A 19,140-nucleotide genomic window follows, 5' to 3' on the forward strand; every position below is an offset into this window, starting at 1 on the left:
ATGCAACTTTGGCGAATGGTAGCAAATCCAATCAGTTGTCCTGTTGGTAATCCACATAACAATGGATGTATTGCTCCACCATTGTCTTTCCTGCTACTCCATTCGTGCTCGGATGAAAAGCCAAGCTAAGTCCTTGCATGGACCCAATGGACCTCAGGAACTCCCTCCAGAACTTGGTGGTGAATGGAACGCTGCGGTCCTAGATGATTCTGTTGGGTACTCCATAAAGGCACTAAATGTATTTAACAAACATCTTTGTTTGCTTCTTTGCAGACAGTAATCCTGAGCAAGCGATGAAATGAGCTTGCTTGGAAAATAAGTCAATGTCAAATTACTTTATTCCTGCCACTGTCTGGGAGCTCTATGATGAAATCCATTGCAATCTCTTCCCATGGTCAGCTAGGGATGGCCACCTGTTGAAGTAAGCCAGAGGGCTTGCCTGGCTGTATTTTCATGGTTGTGCAAGTGGCACAGTTTTCACATAGTCTTCCACTTCCACTTCCATTTTTGGCCACCAAAATTGACATCTGGCGAGATGGAGCGTTTTTCGGAATCCAAAGTGGCCTCCCAATTTAGCATGGTGGCTTCGCTGTAGTACTTCCAGCCTCAAATTCGCAGGAATATACAATTTGGATCCTTTCCAGGCTAAGCCATCTCTCATAGTCAGGATTTCTTTGTTGTCATTGAGCCAGGGGTCGTTTGGCAGCACCAATTTCATTGCTGTGGTCAGCTTGCCATGGCTGAGGGTAGGCTGTCGGTTGGTCTGGCCTCTGGTGGTGACTTGAGCCACCTTTTGGTGGGGCGGGGAGATGATGGGGTGAATCACTTCTTCCCTCTTACTGTCATACTGCAGTTTTCTCAATAAGGCATCTGCCAGCAAGTTCTTTCCTGCAGGGATGTGCTTCATTTCGAATTTAAACCTTATGAAGTATTGTGCCCAATGGACTTGCTTTGGAGACAGTCTCTGGGGGCTTTTGAGGGTTTTGAGGTTTTTATGGGTCAATCCAGCCTTCTAATGGCACATCCCCCCCTCTAGAAAACTCACCTCTCCAGGTGAGTAGGGCCCACCAGACTGCATAGGCTTCTTTCTCCCAAATGGCCCATCTTCTTTCCGTGGTGGTGAGTTTTTGGGAGACATAAGTGCATGGCAAGAGTTGTCCCTCTTTGTTGTTTTGCAACAGCACTGCTGCTACAGTCACATCACCGGCATCTGCCTGGATTATGAATTGCTGTTCTGGGTCAGGGAATTGCAAAATGGGCTCTTTGGCAAAGAGCCGTTTTAATTTTTGCAACACTTTTTGACAGTCTGTTGTCCACCCAATAGGTTGATTTGTCTTTGTCTGGGATGGCCCTGTTTTTAGCAGTTTGGTCAAGGGCAGGGCGACTTCTGCAACAGCCAGGATGAATTTCCTATAAAAGTTAGCAAATCCCAAGAAGCTTTGTAGCTGTATGTGGGTGCGTAAGGGTTGCCAGTCTAACAGTGCTTTCACTTTTTCTGGGTCCATCTCTATCCCCTCACTGGATATATGATAGCCGAGGTAATCCAATGAGGTTTTGTGGAATTTCTACTTTGATAGTTTATTGTAGAGCTTGGCAGCTAGAAGTTTTTGCAGGACCTGCCACATTAGCTTTACATGCTCTTCTAGGGTGTCAGAAAAGACAAAGATGTCATCAAGGTAAACGAGCACCTTTTTATACAGATGCTCATGCAAACACTTCATTAATGAACTTCAAGAAGACTGCAGGGGCCTCTTGTAAGCCAAATGGCATGACTTTGAATTGGAAACTACCAAGGGGGCAGTTAAAGACAGTCTTCCATTCATCTCCCTGTCTAATACATATGCAGTAATATGCCTATCTCAAGTCCAGCTTGGTGAACACTGCCTTTAGCCAAGTGGTTCAACATGTCTTTGATCAGGGGGAAAAGGGTAGGCATTTTTTTTGTGTGCATACGGCATTGATCCCACAGAAGTCGACACAGAGCCTTACCCCCTGTATTTCCTCTCTTTAAAAAGCATGGGGACTGCTACTTCTGACTTAGCTGGTTGGATAAAACCCCGCTTCAAATTGGTATCAATATATTTCCTTAATTCTGCCATCTGTTTAGGAGCCATGAAGTACATTTTTGGTTTTGGTAGGGTTGCCCCAGGCATGAATTCTATTGCGCAAATGGTGGGTTGGTGAAGGGGAAGATAATTGTAGTCTTCCTCACTGAAAACTCCTGCCAAATCCCAGTATTCTTTTGGTATTTGCTGGATGCCTGGGAGTTTAGTGTATGCTGCAGGGTCTGCAGGCTCTGGACAATCTGCTTTAAGGGGTTCAATGGTCCCTGGCCTGCTGGCTTTGCAGGGGATAGTGGCCCAATTCCTAGAGTCAATTTTCAAATGCCATCCTCCCAGTTTATAGTAAGTGCCCATTTGTCCAACCATGCAAGCCCCAAGATAATTGATTCATTCACTTTTGGAGCTATGAGAAGTTCATAGTGATGCCCTATCTGCAACTTCACCATCAGTAATTAGCTTGGCAGCGACCCTTCCAATTAGCTTCCCATCCACTTGCTCAAACCGAATGGGATTGGCTAGGGGCTTGTGTGTTTGTCCAGTTGCTCCACGATGGACATGCTGATTAAGTACTGGGTGCAGCCTGTGTTCACAATCATCATCTACTAGCCAGGCACTTAGAGATCTGGACATTACCATGTCAACCCTGAGGGCCCATGGTTTTTTAATCAATCTGGCCAAGAGCCATCTGCAACCTACCACAAGGTTAATTCACCTAGGTGCCTTGATAGATACTGTGTCAGGTACAGTTTTTCTGTCACCTGAGAGACAGCAAACCCTCAGGGAGTTGGCCTCCCAAGTCACCAGAGAGAGACAGGTGTTCCTAGCTATGTTATCCAAATTGCTAGGTACTATGGTGTCCACATAGGCATTGTCCCTTGGGCACACCTGCATACCAGAGACCTTCAATGGTTTCTTTTACCATTTCAGTGAAGGCTCATGAGCTGCTCCCTGTCCAGGATCATCTTACTGGTGGAGGTATCCCGTTCCCTAATATGGTATGCCTCAACTTCCCCTTCTACCCCCATCCCAGGCAACTATGAGTTTGGCTTTGATGGCAAAGGAGTGAATGGGTGCACTTGCTATTGGGTCATCTTCACTGCTTTTTTCCTCCTGTGAACTGGGAGGTGTTTCCCCATTTGGCTGAGTCTCTGTCTCCTCAGGCTGGGGATCAGATCCTTCCATTTGTTGGGCAAGATGATTTCTTTTGGGTGGTTTTCAGGGGGCATTTTTTATCCCACTAGTGGCTTGGGTGTGCAATTGTGGGATTGGGACTGGGGCCAACCATTCTGATGATCTGTGCCCATGTTGACTGCACCAGTAACATTTTATTGCTCCCGCAGACTTGTGGGGAGGCATTTCGGCTTGCTTCATTTGTGTTCGGTGGCCCAAAGGTCTTCTAGCCAGCTTTTCGGCAGTAGGCTTTCAATGGGGGTGAAGTTCATGATCCAGAATGACTGCGGTATTGTACCAATTCTGGATCCGTTCTGGATCCTTTATGCTGCATGCCTTTCTCAGTTTGGGATCTAGGACATCTTTGAATGTGTGCACCAGGAGTTTTTCTGGCCAGTCCCTTAATTTCTGGCCACCCTTCTAAACTCCCAAACTAATTCCTTCACGGGACGGCCAGCCTGTCACAATCCTTGGATCTGCTCTTCTGCTTCCACTTGTTGGGCCCTATTGCTAAATTAGATTCGCATCAGCTGAACGAACCAATCTGCATCTTCTAATTCAGGAGCCGCCTCGTCGTGGAGCTCTGCTACCTAGTCAGCTGCTTCCCCTTCATTCATCCCATCAATTATTGCTGAAATCAGCTCTCAATCAGAAGGGTATTGATCCCCAAATTGATCAATATAAGCCCAGATTTGATTTAGGAAGTAGACTAGCTTACCAGTGGTCCCATCAAACATTGAGGGTGTGTGGAGCTGGCAGGGCTGGTGCCTAGATTTGAGTGGGTGCTTGGGTGGACACTTGGGGCTGAAGCCCCCCTTGCGGGGCTTCTCTCTGTGGCTAAGGTTGGGTAGGAGCCTATTGGGGCATTGCGGCTGGGGGCTGCCCCTGCAGTGGCAGTTGGGCTGGAGCTGGTTGAGGGTCAGTCCCTGGGTTTGTCCTGGGCCAATTATCTGAAATGGTGCCATCTGCTGAGGAGGGGCAGGCATCCATTGGTATTGTACACATCTGTGGCCCGGGAAGAAAGCCCACCCCACTGGGACTTGGTTTGTAGGGTGCAACCCAAACATTGGTGGCTGGCTGGGGGCAAAATCCTCCTGTCAGGCCTGCATTTATATTCCTTTTAGAATTTTGGCCTGCCACACTTTCTCTTATTTCATTATGCTGTATTCTTTAAGTATAGCAATAGCAATAGCAGTTAGACTTATATACCGCTTCATAGGGCTTTCAGCCCTCTCTAAGCAGTTTACAGAGTCAGCATATTGCCCCCAACAACAATCCGGGTCCTCATTTTACCCACCTCGGAAGGATGGAAGGCTGAGTCAACCCCGAGCCAGTGAGATTTGAACAGCCGAACTGCAGAACTGCAGTCAGCTGAAGTAGCCTGCAGTGCTGCATTTAACCACTGCGCCACCTCGGCTCTCTAGTATAGTCAATGGGAGGGGGGATTAGAAGGAGTAGGATTTTGGAATGTATTGTTTTTCATTCTTTGCCAGAAGTCAAGGTCATCCTTTGTCTCTGCACTTTCACACCTGACCGGAAGAAGCTGGGCATGGATGCCAGCATGGAAGGAGAAGATTGGACCATGTGATGAACTGTGGGTGTGGGGACAAGATCATGAACTTTTAATTGGGTGGGATTCTGATGTAACTTCCAGAGTTGGGATCCCCACAGGTACGTGCCAACATGCCTGCTTTATTAAATTGGAACTTTAAGCATAGTTTTGCCTTCGATTCTGATTTGATTCTACATGGTATTTGGAACGCTGACATCATCCCAACTCTCCCTTCAAAATAAATCACCAGCACCCCTCCCTTGCAGGGGGGCGCTGGTGAGGTTTGCTGTTTCTCCAATGCTGAACCACATCGGTCAGCATAAAACATCAGTGAACAATTAGGAGAAAGCCTTTTGAGATAAGAAGCTGAAAAGAGACGTTCCTCTGCAAATCTGCAAAGGTAAAAGCAGTTTTGCTTTTAAAAATTTATTGCTATTGGCAAAAAGCCCAGCCTGTGCGGGATGCAAAGTGGAATGGAGGACCTTATTCTCAACGCAGATATGATGAATGGAGATTTCAGCCACCCTCACGCAGTCAACTCCGATGGAAATCCCGGACCATTCCGGGCAACTAAATGTGAGTCCATTCTACCCCTCCTTCCCCCCAGCCAAGGCTTGGGAAAAACCCTGGAGTGGAGATTTTGACTCCTTCCAAATGGGGATATTTGAAATGAGCCAATGCCCTGTAACTGAGTTGAAGACAGAATCCCTAGCAAGATGGGATTTTCAACCCAGTCAGCAAGAAGAGATTTGGCAAGCATCTTCCACTTACCAGCCACCACTAAATTAGGCTTTCTTCCCAGAGTATGGATGGTTAAGTTTCCAGTGGGTAACTCCTGGACCATCAACATGGGAAAGTCTCCCAAGCCAGTAGAGGAGGCCTTGGCACATAAACCCCACTAACCAGCCATCAATGGGTGAACTGCAACCTGTGAATCAAGCACCCTGGGGATGGGTCTTAATCCCAGGTCATGGATGGAAGGGTTTCCAATTGGTAGCTGCCCTTCTTCAGCAGATGGCACCATGGCAGTGGCCAACCGAGGGATTGACCTCCCCACCGGTTCCAGTCTCCCCTGCAATGCCCCAAAAGGTTCTTGTCCAACCTTCCTACAGAGAAAGATTCTCAACAATGGAAGAAGGGATTACCAAGGGGCTAGCTACAGAATGGTGGAAAAATGTGATGAGGAGGTTCCTAAGTTTAAAGATGTAACTAGGTCCCTTTTCTCGTGGGGCCCAACAAAATGCCACCTTTGCTGTCAACTTGGCCACAAAGCATCAGAGTGCTTGGTTCCAGCCCCATTGCCACAAATGTGCGCAACAACTGCCACGGCGCAGAAGAGAAGGCCCCAGATGCCACCACAAAAAAGTCATCTAGCCCAACAACCTCTAGAAGAGGACCCCCAACTTAAGGTGATGAAGAGTCCTACCAAGGGGGAGGCCTCGGAGGAGGAAAATGGTCAACAACCTCTGGAAGAGGATCCCCAACTTAAGGTGACAAAGAGTCCTACCAAGGGGGAGGCCTTGGAGGAGGAAATTGCTGAAGATGATCCAACGCACCCATCTGTTGTTGGGGGGGTGTCCTTTTGGATTAGTTTGGTAATTGTGTTTCTTTGGAATCTGTTGGAAATTAATATGTTTGTGAAAGTTTGTAATTCAGTTTTCAGGTGATCTTTGTCGGCTAGGCGTTTGGTTCTGGAGATGAGGGTCTTGGCTACAGAGTTGATTTGTGCAGGGTAGTGATGGGATTGTGCGTTTAAGTAGCGGTTGGTGTGTGTTTTTTTCTAGTAGATGGTGTGTCCTAGGGAGCCATTGGGTTTTTTTGTGGATTAGGACGTCCAGAAAGGGAAGTTGGTTGTTAGCTTCTATTTGCTTAGTAAGTTGTATTTTAGGGTGTAGGCTGTTGAGATCTGTGAAGAAGTTGTTGAGTTTTTCTTCCAATGTGGCCAAATTATGAAAGTGTCATCTACATATCTAAGCCAGAGTTTGGGTTTGTGTTCAAATTTATCTAAGGCATTGGTTTCAAAATGTTCCATGTATAGGTTTGTGATGACGGGTGAGAGGGGTGATCCCATAGGTGCTCCTTCTAACTGTTTGTATCTTTGTCCATTGTGGATGAAGTATGTGTTGGTTAGGCAGTGGTTGGTCAGATCTAGGATGTGTTTAGGGGGATTGTATTTGTTTTGGATAGCTGTCAAGGCTTCTTTAATAGTCACTTGGGTGAAGAGGGATATGACATCGAAGCTCACGAGTAGGTCATTGGGTTGTAGGTTTTGTTTCTTTATTGTTTCTATGAAGTGGAGTGAGTTTTGTACATGTGATATGATGGATTCTGTGTAGGGCTGAAGTTGTTTGGCCAGAAATTTGGCAAGATTCAGCTAGAAAACCAAGGAGTGTATGAAATACCATGCAAAATCTGCCCTGCAACATACATAGGACAAACGAACTGGAGAATAAATGCCCACATCGCAGAACACAAGGACGGAGTAAGAAAAAAAGAAAAAACTTCCTCCCTTTTCCAGCACCTTAAAGCTTAGCCTCCTCAATGGCTAAGGTGCGCTGCGGGCTTGGTGGGAGAATCTGAGGCACGTCATTGGTTAATAGGCTGACAGCTTGAGGTATAAAAGAGCTGTCAGCCAACAGTGTGTGTTCTTATCGTTACTTGTTCTAGTTATAATTAACAGTTGATTAGCAGCTCTGGCTGGTCCCAGTAGTGCAGCATCTGTTGCACTCCTTGGGCTGGGGTCGAGGTGCAAGCTTTTTTAGGCCTCCTGAACTTTTATGCCATGTTTTTACCCCATAAGGCCTCCGTTGCGGAGCCCTTGCACCACTTGTTGGACAGCTCGGCGTCATGGAGATGGAGCAGCCATGAAGCGCATGCATTCACGGCTGTCAAATCTCTGCTGACATCATCAGCTGTACTCATGCAATACTGTGAATCTCTTCCATTGGTTTTGGCATGCGATGCTTCGCCATTCGGCCTGAGGGCTGTTTTAAGCCACATTTGCCCAAATGGCCTTGAAGTTCCTATCACATATTACTTGTGCTCCTTGTCCAAGGCTGAACAAAATTACAGCCACTTGGACAAGGAGGCGTTAGCTGCTGTGGCAGGAATCAAGCGATTCCACCACTATCTCTATGGCCGTCAATTCTGCCTAGTGACCGACCATAAGCCCCTATTGGGGCACTTGGTGGGGGATCGCCCCACCCCAGCTATAGTATCTCCTAGAATGTCCTGCTGGACAGGTTTCCTGGCAGTATATTCTTACTGCTTGGAATACCACCCAGGGAAACACATGGGACATGTGGACGCTTTAAGCTGCTACCCCTTGCCCATACGAACACCGATCAGGAGTCTGAGGTCCTTCTAATAGAGGACCTCGACTTGCCCTTATTAGCTACAGACATTGTGGCCCATTCCACCAAAGGCAGCCTGATCTCTAAAGTACTTGGCTGGGTCCACAGAGGCTGGCCCAGGGAAGGAGTGCCCGCTGAGGCATTACCTTACTTCCGGCAACGATTATCACTCTCTGAGCTGCGGGGCTGTCTGCTGTGGGATGAGAGGGTGGTGGTGCCATTGGCTTTGCACAACCCAGTCCTTCAGCCAGGCTCCTATTTATTGTTGTCTTGTAATCCATGCAGATCCTAATGGATCCGTCCGATTTAATAGGGATTACAATAGGGGTCTCCCACTTGGCATAGTCAACTGGCTCCAGCCAACAGCTTGGACCAACAGCTTATCAATTTCTGCATCGACCTTGGGTCTTAGAGTGAATGCACCCTGCGAGCTTTTAATCTAACCGGTGCTACTTGTGGATCTAAATTAAAAGATATGGGCGACCCAGTATATTTAGCTAACTGGTCACTAAAAACATAGTGGAATTCCCAGGCCAGGTTATCCCAGTCAGAGGTTGAAGGCACACAATGGACTCTTGAGATAGATAGCCCCAGAGAGGCAAACCAATCCAGCCCCAACAAGGTGGCCAATGGGTCAGCTACCACAATAAGTGGCAGGGGGGCCTTAAAATTGGCATGCTGTACCTGAAATTCCCCCTTGCCTAATATTGGGATGGAGTGGCCCTGATAATCCCTCAACTTGGATGGGCTAAGCTGGCGTCTGGAGACAGCCAGCAGCAGCCTTTTGAGGATACTCCAGGAAATAATAGACCGAGTGGAGTCCATGTCAATCTCCATTGCGCATGGAGCCCCTTCCAGCAGTACCATTAGGTACATTTTCTGCTTGGTTTGGCTCACCGCAGTGGTGGTGTTGACTACCCAAGGAGCCTCCTCTGTGTCTTACTCCACGGAGTGGCAATCATCTCGAGCCCTATTCAGGCATCCAGCAGTGGCAGGAACGACTAGGTGACCCCTGGGCGAGTCAGGTGAAGGCAGCACAGCTCGGTGCACATAGGCTAGGTGGCCTATCTTCCCGCAGCGGCAGCAGGTTGCAGACTTGAACTTGCAGCTGGAGTGCAGGTGATTGCTGCCACAGCTGAGGCATTTATCTGAGGCGATTTGGCAGACATTCGAGACCTAGAGGCAGTTGACACTCTCAAGTGGTCAATGTCATCAGTCAGCTCCGCCAGTTCGTCTAGGTCAAAAGCTTGCTGGTTGACCATAGTAGCCACAAGCAGGTACTCTTAGCAGTGTGGTACCTTTGGATTTCAGCAGCAGAGCTAGCTGCCTGTTCTGCCGCCCTCTCCTCATCTACAGCTATCTGAAATGTCAATTCGGAGCAGGATAGCAGCCTGCATTGTAATCTGGAATCATTGATCCCCCAAATCAATTGTTCTAGGAGAGCCTCATCCAGGTTCTAGAACTCACAATGAATGGCTGCATTCCTGAGGCAAGCCTAGTACTGACTGAGCATTTCTCTGTCTTTTTGAGCGCATTGGCGAAAAGCGTAATGCTTTGCAAAATGAGATGGAGCAGGGGCATAATGCCCCTTTAGCTTGGCAACTAATATCTCCCATGGCAAGGAATGGACAGCTGTGGGGGCTGCCAGGGCACAAGCAGTGCAAAACATATCCGGCTCACAGGAACTTAAAAAATAGCCCAATTTGCGGTCATTAGAAAGCTCTGCAAAATCGTGAGTTAACATAAAGCAGTCAAAACGCTCCATAAATGTGTCCCAGGACTCCCTCTCAGGGGAGAATGGGGAGAATGCAGGCATTGTTGTCATAATGATTATCTGCCTCTGTCAGAAAGGGTTCTTACTATTTAAAAAAATGTCCTCTACCTCATCGCCAGTGCTCAAGCCTGAGCCCTGAGGAAAAATGCAGAGGCAGAGCTGCTAATCAACTGTTTATTATAATTAGAACAAGTAATGATAAGAACACAAACTGTTGGCTGACAGCTCTTTTATACCTCGAGCTGTCAGCCTATTAACCAATGACGTGCCTCAGATTCTCCCGCCAAGCCGGCAGCGCGCCTTAGCCATTGAGGAGGCTTCCTGTTGACAAGCATCGGAAGGTCATAGGCACGAGGACTTAGCATTTAATGTATGTTTAATCAGTTCCATTTGATTTCTTAAGTCTATCTTGTGTGATTCCCTTTGTAACTCTAATTCAAGTCCCTTATATTTTTCTTCCAATCCTTTTGATCCTGTTTCTTTTTCTTATTTTTCTTTACTATATAAGTTGTGGCTAGTCCTCTGATCACTGCTTTTGCAGTATCCCACATGTTCCATAGTGAGATCTCTTCTTTTCTATTCTTTTTGAAAAAGAACACATTTCTCTTTCCATCATCTATATGAATTATTTGTCTTTTGTTATAGATTGGTTTAAAGTCCATCTTATTTTCCTCTTTTGTCCCTTCCAACTGATTTTAATTGGACTGTGGTCAGCCCATACATTTGTTTCTATTTTAATCTCTTGGACATTTCCACTCAATTCCGAGGTCATCCAAACCATGTCTCTTCTAGACCAAGATTGGTTCACATTAGAATAAAATGTACACTGTTTCTTCTCTTGGTTCATTTATCTCCAAGTATCTTGTATCGACAGTTCTTCTATCATTTTAGTAAGATTTTAGGTAGAGTCCTTCGTGTATTCTTATCTGTTTTACTACTTTTATAATCCAGATTTGTGTTGACTATTGTATTAAAATCTCCCATAATACAAATGCTTTCATATTCTGCTTGTAATATCTTTTTATGATTTTTTTTTGTAGAATTCCTCTTGTCCTGAGTTTGGTGCATAGATAGCAACTAGGAGAATCCGTTTTTGATTTAAGGTCACCTCCAACATCAGAATTCTCCCTTCTTCATCTTGAAAAACCTGTTTGGCATTTATTGTCTCTTTAACAGAAAATACCACCCCTCTTCTTTCTGTTGTGCTAATGAATAAAATAGATTTCTCAATTTAGAATATTCCAACAGTTTATAGGTCTTTTTCGTAATATGTACTTCTTAAAGTGCTATTATGTCCAATTTTAATTTTTGTAGTTTTGAAAATATTTTCTTTATTTTCTTTTTGTGAGGGAGTTCAGACCATTAATATTAACTGATAGCATCTTTACTTTTTCTTGCATTGTTTTACTTATATCTAGGTCTTATAGTCCTGGTTGCTCTTACTTCTCTGGGTTCTTTTACTATTGCCCCTTCTTGTTCTGAAGGTTCTTTTTTCTCCTTTTCAATCTGATCTTGCTGTGGATATTTTTCTTCTGCCATTAATAGTTCTTTTTTTTAATAATTTTTTTTCATTAATTTTAATCCAGGAAAAAACACAAAAAGAAAAGCATCATCTTTCATTACATCTTGTAGAAAGCGTATCCATTGGTCACAAGTACATTTTGTGTATTCTGTCCACAATCACATATATTCCATTCAGTTTAAATTGTATATGTTAAAAATTTATATATTTTATTATCACCATAGTAAAACACCAGTCAATCTGCCATATCTTTATATCTTTATAATATATTCTAAGAAAAAAAAGTCAATTAGTAGGACATCTAACATTTCCTCTCTCTAACATATCTTTATTAATATTATAGTTAACTAGGGGTTATTTACATTTTTCTCTCCTCTTCTCTCCACAAACGCAAAAAGCAACAATCTCTAAATAACAATCTATTAATATGTGTTAACAAAATGACCATGTAAAGTCTAAGACAATCTAAAGGGAATGTTGACATTTCTAGTTAATAATCACCAAAGTATATGTTAACCTTCCCTTTCGTTTTTATAGTTGAAAGACAGAAAAAAAGGAACAATTGTTTGCCATTTCTAATCCAAATTAAAGTGTCTAGTTGATAATCTCCAAGATATGCATTAACATTCCCTTTTTATTATTGTAATTAGAGAAAGGCAGAGAAGAAAAGAAAACAATTGTTTCCTATTTACGTCACATCACCTCTTATTCTAATCCAAATTATTTATAGCTTCATAACAAGGTCTGAAACACAAATTAATAGGCTTTATCATACCACCAAAACTCAGTTGCAATTTGTGGCCTGGTTATTTATCCTAATTAAGGTTATCCTTTCATTGTTAATATCATGATATATTATATGTTAGCAACTAAACATTCAATGATAATCTATAAGAGTCTACAAAATACTAAAATCCCTACTTATTAATCATCAAAAATTAGCTAATTTTTATCATCAATTGGCATTATCAGCCAGTGTCTTTCCAGTAGCAAAATAATCCTTTCTCTCTTGCCAGCAGTTGTGTCATTTCAGTTATTAGAATCTTTTCAGAGTTTAACATTTCTCGCTGCACTCTGTAGCTTAAAGGATCTCTCATGTAGTTTCATTGCTCTGTAATTGTTATTAACGTAGACTTAGCTTTGATTATCGAACTTGTTTCTGGATATATTTGTCTTCTTAATTCCATCTTTTTCACTCTTTTTTGCCCTCCTGCATCTTGAAGTTGAAGGAAAGGCTCCAAGTTGTCAAAAACACTTTTCTAGCATCCCTTCTTTTCACTTTTGCTTGTATTCAATCCAAATGATAGATTCATCTGACATCTTATCTTTATTTTTTATGTTTCCATTCTCTTCTTTGATCTCTGGGGCTCCAACCACTTCCTCTTTAACTGTAGCACCCCATAAACTGTCCCATTTCTTGTCAAATCTCTCAAGCCTTCTGCAATATTTTGAAATCCAGCCAGAATGTTTTGGATTTTTAGATTTTCTTCCTCTGAATATTGATCCATTTTTCAAAATGCAAAGAAATATAAAGGAAAAAAATAGGAAAAAGAATCTGCCACTCTAGCCTGTCAAAATTTTAGGAAATGTGTCTGTATTTATTTTGAATCTTAAACATCAGTTCTTTCAAAGTTTTTAAAATAGGAGGGTTTTTATTCTTGCTTGTCTTTTCCTTCTCTTGCCAAAATATTTACCAGAAGCACTAACAAAAAACAGGTTTCGTGCTTTGAGTCTTATCAAGTATTATAAGCAAATTCCAAACCCTTCCATTGCAAGGTCAGTGAAACCAAGTGAAGCAGAACAAAGGATACATTGTATCCAAAACAGAAACAAAGTTCACACTTTGGCTTCCAGGTGGCAGATTCAGTAATTAGTCAATTGTTTTTTTTTTTTTTGCTTTCCCTTAAATATCTTTCATATAGTTTTAACCAATAGAAAGAAAAAATTGTTGAAGTAGGAGAAGAAATTTAATTTAGCCAGCAAAAAAAAAATTAGGGTAGTAAAAAGGAAAAAATAGAAAAAAAAGATCAGTCCATAGACTACAAGCAGGGAGACAGGAAATGTTGCAATTACTTCAATCCACAAAACATCGTTACTAACTAGAGCAGGAAATCTTCTAGTAGCAGTCCAATAAGTGTCAAAATTGCCGCTTTATTCTTACTTTGGGGACTAGTTGTTATTATTTTTTTTAAGAAAAAAAGTTTCTTAACACGGATCTTCTAAAAGTAAAAAAAGAAAAAAAACTCACCAGATGGAATGCTTTCGCTTCGTCTCTTCCTTCAGGCGCCGTCTCCGACTATGCCAGCCTGGGGGCTGCTCTTTGTCCTCAGTTGGAAGCGCTACCCTTGGGTCAAACAGGGACTTTGTGATGTCCCTGTGACCAGCAAGGCTTTGGCTTCCCTGTCACTGTCTCTTCGGGACGGTTTAGGTCCTACCGGACCGTCCAAAGACAAAAGTTTCATCGACGGACCCGGACTGTCGGGTTCGTGCGATGTGTCGTCGCGACGTTGGCTCCTTCCTCCACCTGCCATTAATAGTTCTTGTCCCTTATGTATTATTTCACCTTTCCTGCTCTTTTTCTGTGTTGAAAAAATTATCATAAAAGCTTGTTGCTTTATCAAGTGAGTCCAATCGGTATCTTTTTTTCCTGCAAGGTAACTAAAATCCCTTCAGGTATCAGCCACCTGAAATTAACATTATGTCTAGTCAGCACTATAGTCAGAAAGTGATATTGTTTTCTAAGTTCCCCTACTCTCAAAAAATATGTAACGTTTCATGAATTTGCATGCCATTCTTAAGCAGGGGCCATGCTAATCTTCTCTGTATCATTCCAATTTTAGTATATGTGCTGCTGTTTGCATTCCGAGGTTGGGTTACGGATCCATCCCCATGAAGGGAGACATGCTCTTCAGAGCTGGGCTGGCCAGCAGATAGGTGGGCGGACATGGGAGGAGATACAGCCACTGGGCTGGGGCCTAGAGTGGTGGCAGCAGTGCTCCTGGAGGGTGGGAGGATGTTTCAGGGCTGCACATGCAGTGTGCATGTGCAGCAGCCCCGAAATATCCACCGACCTTCCTGGAGCACCGCCGCCACTCGCTTTCTTCCTTCTGCCATTGCCGCTGGGGCCAAGACTGCTGCTCCACTGCCATGTGCATGGGCAGCCCTGGGACATCTGCCCACCCTCTTGGAGCACCGCTGTCGCTCACTTTCTTCCTTCTGCCACTGCTGGGGTAGAGACTGCTGCTCTGCTGCAGTGCACATGGGCAGCTCTGGGACATCCCGCTCATCCTCCCAGAGCACCACTGCTTACTTTCTTCCTTCTGCTGGTGCTGCTGTTCTGCAGCTCACTGGATCAGTTCATCCAAGCCATGCTTTGCTCCCTGGGGAAGGGCTCCATCATGAAGAGCTATGAGCCAGAACAGGTGTGTGTGTATGTGTGTATGAGAGAGATAGGGGAAGGAGAGAGAGTGAGATATGGAGTTGTGGCTTATTTGGAGTGCATCTTGGAGAAGTATCAAGAGAAATGTTAAAAGGGCAATCAGTTTGGGATTAAATTCCCAATGAAATTGGGTCTTCAGGGTGACACGAAGAACGTTCAACTGCAGGTTTCTAAAAATCTTATTAAAATGAATGTCTTGAGGCAGCTCTTTAACTCGTAGCTATTTAGCTCAGGAATAACAGAGTTGAAAGGGACTTTAGAGGTCTTCTAGTCCCCTGTTCAGGCAGAAAAACTGAGGATGCCAAAATCTGAGTAAAGATTCTGAGAAAGGTGTCAGAATAACAGAATAACACTTAGAAGGGACCTTGGGGAGGAGAGGGGAACTATACCATTTCAGAGAAATGACTGTCCAGTCTTTTCTTAAAAATTTCCAGTGATTGAGCACCCAGAAATTCATGGAAACAAGCAGTTCCACTGGTTAATTGTTTTCACTGTCAGGAAGTTTCTCTTTAGTTTTAGGTTGCTTCTCTCTTTGTTCAGTTTCCATTCATTGCTTCTTGTTTTGCCTTCTGGTGCTTTGGAAAATACTTTGCCTCCCCGCCTTCTTTCTGGCAGCCCCTTAAAAGCCTGTTGCCTATCACACTCTTGGGCAAAGTATATGAGCCATTTCCTCCTTTCAGTGGTCCATGAAAGTACATCTATAGTATGTAGATAATAAAGTTAAAAAAAAGATGAACAACATTTTACGTTGAGGCTAGGTGTGACAAGGAAGGGCTGGGACAAGCAAGGCACCCCTTGACTTGAGTGATATTGAATTAGCCATGCCCAACCAATCACATGACCACCAAGCCACGCCCTCACAGTCACATGACCACCAGGCCACACCCTCACAGTCACATGACCATCAAGCTATGCCCAAAGAACCAGTAGTAAAAAATTTGAATCCTACCACAGAATAGAATAGAATAGAGCTGGAAGGGACCTTGGAGGTCTTCTAGTCCAGCCTCCTGCTCAAGCAGGAGAACCTATACAATCTCAGACAAGTAAAAACCTCCATTGATGGAGCGACCATGATTTCTGAAGGCAAGCTGTTCTTTACTGTTAGGAAGTTTCTCCTTAATTCCAGATTGTTTCTCTCTTTGATCAGTTTCCCACCATTGTTTCTTGTCCTCCCCTCTGGTGCTTTGGAAAATAATTTGACCCCCTCTTCTTTGTGGCAGTCCCTCAAATGCTAAAATGCTGCTTTCATGTCACTCCTAATTCTTTTCTTTAGATTAACCATACCCAAGATCTGCAGCCGTTCTTCATATGTTTTAGTCTTTATACCTTTGATAATATTAGTTGCTCTTCTCTATTTCAACTTCTTGTTTGTAGTATGGTGACCAAAATTGGTTGCAGTATTCCAGGTGTGGTCTTACCAGGGTTTTATAAAGTGGTACTAGTACTTCACGTGTTCTTGATTCTATGTCTCTGTTTCTACAACCAAGAATTGTATTAGCTTTTTTAGATGCTGCTGCATATTGCTGGTTCATATTCAAGTGATCAACCACTAAGACTCCAAGGTCCCTTTCACAGTTACTGTTTTAGAGCCAGATTTAACCTAATCTGTATTTATACCTTTTTCCTTTCTAAATATAAAGCTTTATTTTCTCCACATTAAAATTCATTTTGTTGGTAGGGGCCATAGTTCAACATTGTCAAGATCTTTTTGGATCCTGAGTTTGTCTTCTGGGGTGTTGGCTATTCCTGCCAGTTTAGTATCATCTACAAATTTGATGAGTTCCCCTTCTATTCCCTCATCTAAGTCATTTATAAAGATATTGAAGACTACTGAGATGGAGCCTCACTGTTTACTTTTTTCCATATGAATGTAATACCATTAAGGACTATTCATTAAGTATGGTTTGTCAGTCAGCTACAATACATTAAGACAGATACTTTACTATAATGTGTCATATAGACAAAGCTCCAAAAAGGATTTCAAGATGATTTGCCATAAATTTTGTAACTATAGGTTTTTATCCTACATGCTTTCCAATCAAGATTTTTCTATCAGGTGCTCATCTAAGAACATCTTTAATTCATCATGTGAAATTCTTCCCATAAGTATTGGACAGATGCTTCTCTCTCTCTTACTATCACCCTAAAATATTTGCACATGAATTGCTTCCTGGGCACTGGCATGTAGCTCCCTCCCTTCCCATTCCCTTTGCTCTTAGATTGTTGCCAAGGTTTCCTCCAGCTTTATATATTACAGAAGCCAACAGACTTTATTATTACAAGGAGATGCCTTAGTTTTTGTTGTTTTTGTATGTATCCTTACTGATAACCTATTTCAATTTAATTCCCAGATAAAGTCTCTTTCCATGTTGTATAGCTATTGTAGATGGAACAGGAATAAGATCCATAATCAAGATGGGGTCTGAAGGCAAACAGATTACTACTGAATATGGAAAAGTTTTTCCAGATGTAAAGGAAATTGGGAGATTGAAATTTTTCTTTATCCTTTATAATTGATGCCAATATGATATTAAACAATTTCTGGTTTTGGCTTATATGAAGATTTATTGACTTGAGAGCAAATATTGACAGAGATGAAAAAGGTTTGCTGGGACTTTAAGGCATGCACTATATATTCAGATGCTAACTGAAAGCAGAAGGTTGCGTGTTAGAAATATTCTATGCAATCTGTTTATGGTACAGATAATGATTCTTCCAATAATATAAATAGCTATAAAACTTCCTCTGATAAATTACAAAGGACAAGTATTAAATGGAAAAAAAGGAATTGTATTGAGTTCCCCATTCTTTTTTATACTGAAGGATTGGACAGAAAATAAAGATTAACAGAGTTGGAAGGGACTTTATAGTCATCTAGTCCACTCCCCTCAATTTCTTCAGTACATTGGGTGCATGAGTGGTGTCATATGGGGTCAATACTCAGACACAGCTTTTGTTACCCAGAGTCAATGAAAGGAAAGGGAGGAAATTATGATTATGTATTTTATTGCCATCCTAAAAACATCAAATATTTGATGGATATCACTGAATTGAATAGGTATCAATCACTACAACTAGGTATGTATAGAATGCTTTCATAAAGTCTAGAATCTGGCTTTTTACCAAAAAGCCAAGAAGGTGGCTTCATTTTGGCAATTTAAAGTTTGATCTAGAAATTAAAGAAGAAGAAGCTTCTGCTTTAAATGTAAAACAAAGAGTCCCATCACCAAGAAGCCACTCATTTTATATAGTCATTTATTGAGATGAAGACTAACAAATGATTATCTTTAGCAGAGTATATATGAATTCAGTTTGCTAAAGAAAAATATAAATCAGTATATGTATGAATATAATCCTATAAAATACTGTAGCTATTTGTTTCTAAATTGAATAATAACATATTTTAGGAAAGTATAAATAGAGAACTGTCAACAAATCAATGATATTAGAGCCCTCTATTTCAATGTAATTAAGTACAGAGTTGATTTTTGAATTGGATGCCTCTGCATCTTTGATCATCAAAATTTTATGCCAAACCTCTATTATTTGTACTTTCGATGGCACCACTAACCATCATTTTGAACAAAACAAACTGTGGCTTTGAATTGGCACAAAAAGGGAAGCAGAATTGGAAGAACTGCAAAGGTTTACACAGAGCAAAGAAATCAAAGTTTTGCCAAAAGTAATTTTTTACTTTTTTGCAGTAGAGGAAACGGGGAGTTGGCAATAGAGGAATCCAGCAGAGATATACATGTCAATTTTCTGGCTAGTGAACCCAAAAGAAGGAAACGCATTCAGGAACTTTGAATTTCCCAAAGTAAAACTTTATTGGGTACACAATAAAGTACATATTGGTACAGACCAAACAAAACCAGCTCTGGTTTTCCCATGCAAATACTTACCTTGTTAAAAAAAATAGCTTCCTCTTCTCCCCACCCAAGTGATCACATTGTCCAAGTATGATATGTCATTTTGTTATAGGAAGAATCCATCTCTTTGTCTAGTACCTGCGGTGGTAATCTTGATGGTTGCCAAGGTTTCACAATCTCTGCATATATTCTCAGCATTCTATTTCTCCCTTTCCTGCCCCCAGTTCATTTGGAAACCAGGCACTCTGTCCTCTACTTCAGGAGGAACAAAGCCCTCTAACTACAGGAGTAAAACAATCAAAACAAATAATATCTGAGCATCTAGAACAGCACAATATCAGACTAAGGCCACCTCCATTGACGCTTATTCCATAGGAAAGCTAACACAAACATTCAAA

General features: G+C 42.5%; 1 protein-coding gene and 1 non-coding gene across 2 annotated transcripts in view; one reads left to right on the forward strand and one right to left on the reverse strand.

The window, feature by feature from the left end:
* The window catches only part of BMPER (BMP binding endothelial regulator), a 464,374-nt gene that overhangs the window by 396,819 nt on the left and 48,415 nt on the right, over positions 1-19,140 (forward strand). The gene's annotated exons all lie outside the window — the stretch shown is intronic.
* LOC116523107 lies at positions 14,192-14,295 on the reverse strand. Its single transcript, XR_004257038.1, has one exon. It is a non-coding gene; the product is annotated as a U6 spliceosomal RNA (small nuclear RNA).

The sequence above is a fragment of the Thamnophis elegans genome, chromosome Z, assembly GCF_009769535.1.
Source record: "Thamnophis elegans isolate rThaEle1 chromosome Z, rThaEle1.pri, whole genome shotgun sequence".
Classification (NCBI taxonomy): domain Eukaryota; kingdom Metazoa; phylum Chordata; class Lepidosauria; order Squamata; family Colubridae; genus Thamnophis; species Thamnophis elegans.